Source organism: Muntiacus reevesi, chromosome X, assembly GCF_963930625.1.
Source record: "Muntiacus reevesi chromosome X, mMunRee1.1, whole genome shotgun sequence".
In the NCBI taxonomy this organism is placed as follows: domain Eukaryota; kingdom Metazoa; phylum Chordata; class Mammalia; order Artiodactyla; family Cervidae; genus Muntiacus; species Muntiacus reevesi.
The window spans coordinates 54,962,492-54,967,864 of record NC_089271.1 but is presented as its reverse complement, the minus strand read 5'-3'; the positions used below and the strand labels follow the sequence as shown (position 1 = coordinate 54,967,864).

The following is a 5,373-nucleotide window of genomic DNA, read 5'->3' as shown; positions in this document are numbered from 1 at the left end:
CTCTAGTTCCTATGGAGCAGGTGTGAGAATGCTCTTCATGTCATCTCACAAAGGAGCACCTGTGCACAAGGACTGGCATCTCAAATATCTAAGCAAAAAGCAGAAGCAACAGCATGCCAGTGTTCCCCATCGTGGGGAGGAATCTCTGATTCCCACTGTGGGGAGAGTGTATCACCTGCCTGCCTCTGAAAGAATTTCTGCCCTATGCCTGGTTTTAGATTTGGTTCAGTTATTCAGTCATATTATATCTTTTTTCCACCTTTCCATGATTTCTTTTAATTTCTCATCTTCAGTGGAAATGCCCTTGTTTTTAGGACACATTAATTTTAATCAATTCAATTACTTTTTTTTTACCAGCAGGGAAAAAAAGAATTTTTATAGACCTAAAATTGTCATTAGTGCATTTAGATTTTGGTGCAGGAAAATTTAAAATAACTCTACAATAATACAATGTTAATAGAAATTGGCCATGTATTGAGTCATCATTTATACATAAGTAATTTCTTGGTCAAATTAGTGAAACCTTAAAAAAAAGGATTGTCTCTAGAGAACATCATTTGAGAACAATGCTTTTTCAGACACATTCTGATACTCAGATTCACTTTATAACAGTTACAGATTAATTACATCTTTCTTACTAAAAAGCTGTCAGATTTCCATTTCTTCAGGAGATATTTTTAGCAGTGTGTTGTTTGATTCCACAGGTTAAGCTCTCTTCATTATTATTAAGAACTTCATACATACTAGAAAGACTGCCATTCACTGCTTTTTCGCCTTTCCGAAAAGACACAGGCACACTTGAGAGACTAAAGCTGATGTCTTTAAAGGCATGCAACAAGAATATTCCCACAATGATTGCAAAGAAGCCACTCAGAGTACCAATGACATCATCAACAGGCATGTCTTGTCACTCCTTAAAAAGAATAGCTGAACAAGTTAAAACTGATGTTGTAAAGAACACTTAATATATTGGAGTCACGATAGAAGTGTTGAATATGTCCAGGGCCCTGTTCAGGTAATTAATCTGTATGCTCACACAGACTATAAGGCTCAGCAGCAGAATCCAGGTCAGGGGATGTTGTAGCACAGGTTTTCCAGCAAACAGCTCTTTGATAGCAATGCTCAGGCCTTTAGCACAGGAGCCTGAAACTGCCCCAATTACAAGGGCAGATTGTGATATACACAAGAATGTTGGTCTGTCCATGGCAAGGTCCCACCACAAAGATTAATATCAAGGACACAATGACCACAAATGTTGCAAAGATGACAAAACCTGGATCTCCTAGCTTGTGAGACATTTCATTTAAAGTCTCAATCTCCTCTCCTTTTGGAGCATGAATAACCATAACTGTAGATTCCAGAATACTTAACAAACATCCAATTTTTCTATGAAGATTAAGTCTTTCATTTAGAAAGTATGAAGAAAGAATGGCACTTACTAGGACACTGGGTGCTCCTAACGGAGTCACTAGGGTGGCTGGTGCAAAACACCCAAAGCTGAAGTTCTATTTAAACTATTCCCTGAAACCATTATTAATATAACTCCACAAAAATCAAGAACCTTATCAGTATTAAATTTCCAAAAACCTTTAATAATTCAACACAGCTTTGCACTCAACAGCCATGCTTACACTTAACATGCCATTAACTACACAAACTATATATAACAATACACACGATTCTACTTCATGCATGTATAGTACATAAAATTAATGTATTAGGACATGCTATGTATAATGGTACATTATATTATATGCCCCACGCTTATAAGCATGTACATGTTATTACTAATAGCACATAGTACATATATTTATTAATCATACATAGTACATTAAGTCAAATCCGTCCTCGTCAACATGCATATCCCGTCCCCTAGATCACGAGCTTAATCACCATGCTTCGTGAAACCAACAACCTGCTTGGCAGGGATCCCTCTTCTCGCTCCGGGCCCATATACGGTGGGGGTAGCTACTTAATGAACTTTATCAGACATCTGGTTCTTTCTTCAGGGCCATCTCATTTAAAATCGCCCACTCTTTCCCCTTAAATAAGACATCTCGATGGACTAATGACTAATCAGCCCATGCTCACACATAACTGTGGTGTCATACATTTGGTATTTTTAATTTTTGGGGGGATGCTTGGACTCAGCTATGGCCGTCTGAGGCCCCGACCCAGAGCATAAATTGTAGCTGGACTTAACTGCATCTTGAGCATCCCCATAATGGTAGGCATGGGCATTACAGTCAATGGTCACAGGACATAATTATTATTTCACGACTCAACTTTATAACTATCTTCTCCCCCTTCTTTTTTCCCCCCTTATATAGTTATCACTGTTTTTGACACACTTCTCCCTAGATAATATTTTAAATTTATCACATTTCCAATACTCAAATTAGCACTCCAGGATGAGGTAAGTATTTAAATGCCCATCCTCCCTTAATAATACATAGTTAATGTAGCTTAAACAGCAAAGCAAGGCACTGAATATGCCTAAATGAGTGTACTAACTCCATAAACACACAGGTTTAGTCCCAGCCTTCCTATCGACTCTTAATAGACTTACACATGCAAGCATCCGCACCCCAGTGAAAATGCCCTCCAAGTTAATAAGACTAATAGGAGCTGGTATCAAGCACACACCCGTAGCTCACCACACCTTGCTTAGCCACACCCCCACGGGAGACAGCAGTGATAAAAATTAAGCCATAAACGAAAGTTTGACTAAGCCATATTGATTAGGGTTGGTAAATTTCTTGCCAGCCACCGCGGTCATACGATTAGCCCAAGTTAATAGGCACACGGCGTAAAGTGTGTTAAAGCACCACATCAAATAAAGTTAAATTCCAATTAAGCTGTAAAAAGCCATAATTGCAACAAAAATAAATAACGAAAGTAACTCTACAGCCGCTGAAACACGATAGCTAAGACCCAAACTGGGATTAGATACCCCACTATGCTTAGCCCTAAACACAAATAGTTGCATAAACAAAGTTATTCGCCAGAGTACTACCGGCAATAGCTTAAAACTCAAAGGACTTGGTGGTGCTTTATACCCTTCTAGAGGAGCCTGTTCTATAATCAATAAACCCTGATAGACCTCACCAATCCTTGCTAATACAGTCTACATACCGCCATCTTCAGCAAACCCTGAAAAGGAACAGAAGTAAGCACAATTATAATACATAAAAACATTAAGTCAAGGTGTAACCTATGGAATGGGAAGAAATGGGCTACATTTTCTAACTTAAGAAAATCCAATACTAAAGTTATTATGAAATTAATAACCAAAGGAGGATTTAGCAGTAAACTAAGAATAGAGTGCTTAGTTGAACTAGGCCATGAAGCACACACACACCGCCCGTCACCCTCCTCAAATAGGCACACTACACTTAAATTTATTTATATGTATTAATCACATGAGAGGAGACAAGTCATAACAAGGTAAGCATACTGGAAAGTGTGCTTGGATAAATCAAGATATAGCTTAAACAAAGCACCTAGTTTACACCTAGCAGATTTCACATGTTGTGAATACCTTGAACCAATTCTAGCCCACAAATTTATTTACATTAAATTACCAAAATAGTATAAATAAAACATTTACCTATTATTAAAAGTATAGGAGATAGAAATTTTAAATATGGCACTATAGAGAAAGTACTGCAAGGGAACGATGAAAGAAAAAAATTAAAGTACAAAAAAGCAAAGATTACCCCCTTGTACCTTTTGCATAATGAGTTAACTAGTAAAAACTTAACAAAATGAATTTCAGCTAAGTACCCCGAAACCAGACGAGCTACTTATGAACAATTTACCAAGAACCAACTCATCTATGTGGCAAAATACTGAGAAGATTTATAAGTAGAGGTGATACGCCTAACGAGCCTGGTGATAGCTGGTTGTCCAGAAAATGAATATTAGTTCAGTTTTAAAAATACCAAAATATGAGTAAATTATGCAGCAAAGTTGACCACCTCGCCAGGTCCCATTGACAATAGTCCAGCCCACCACAACCATTCTTTGAGATATGCATGGCCACCTTGACCTGCTCTCACGGAGCCTTTTCTGGCAAGTCACAGAAGGCCTTTTTTTTTTTTTTCCAAAATGAAACTCCCTCCAATGAAAATACTGGAACTCATAGCCAATCCCAGACCAATGTAAAAGTCATACTTTCCATGTCCTTGGCTCATTTCGCTTGTTACTTAAAAAGCTATTGTGAATCACATTGATCAAGAACAGAGAAACTGTTGGTGCTGGAGGCAGGATGATGCAGTCTTCAAATACAGCAATGAATCCGAATCTGTTTCGAAGCGCAGAGAAGTTCCTCCGTGCTACGTGGGGACAACAATGAACACCCAGAAGGATGTTCAACTCCCAAAGCAGCAGCCAATGATATAGATCTGGAATGTTCTGTTCCCACTCTGTATAACTGAAGGTCAATCACAGCCAGGAGAGCCGAAGCTGGCAGGTCCGCCGCGCGGCTTCCCTTCCACCATCCTGCACGGGTCACCTCCGCTCACACCCCGACACAGGCCGCTCAGACTACCCTCTTCTGAGTTCGCGTGGCCATCGCCTTCGTCTCCGTCCAGTGGGAGGTGCGAGCATCCAGGGCTGCAGCCGTGCGCACCGCTTCCTCCATGAGGGAGTGCCCAGGGGAACTTGTTCGGACTACCTCCAGCCCCCACCACCGCCACCACCAGGCCAATTCAATTATTTTACTGAATTAAAACTTCAGAGCAGAATCTAGAATCTGAATATTTATTTAGAACACCAATATCATACAACTTATAGAAAGTTTGGTTTTATTAATTTTTAGGAAACCCCATCCCCCTTCAAAGGGAAGAGAGCATTATCCCCACTATGGAGCTGACAAGTTCAGCAAGATGAAAAACTAGTTTCTTCTCCCTGAAAAAGCCCTGTAGAATATTTTTTGAACACAAAAGGCAGGAAAGACGTGAGTGAGACTGCCTCCTTGTCATAGAAATAACATCTAGAGGCAAGGGTGGCCAAGGACAGTTAGAACCAGCTGGGAGAAATATTTTATTCTGGTTTCCTACTCATAGTCCTCTAGATCCTGGCTGAGGAGCCAAAACCAGATGAACCTGAGGATGAGATAATGAACCTAACTAGCATAGTGAACCATTCCAGGGACTTTGATACTGAGATACTGGAATACTTCTCTAGTCCAGTATCTGAAGCCATGGCAACAACATCAATAATCACAGCAAAAAACTCTCATTGTTTCATTCTTCCTGGATGGCTGTAGCTGGACTAGGATTGGAGGATTCTGGGCGAATCAGTTATAGGAGGATGTAATCTTGGTGGTCTGGGACATAACAGGTTACTGGTTAGGGTACTGCAATAAGA

General features: G+C 39.8%; 1 pseudogene; it reads right to left on the bottom strand.

The window, feature by feature from the left end:
* Window positions 1-637: 637 nt before the first annotated feature.
* Window positions 638-4,401, bottom strand: LOC136153682 (magnesium transporter NIPA2-like; annotated as a pseudogene).
* Window positions 4,402-5,373: the final 972 nt, after the last annotated feature.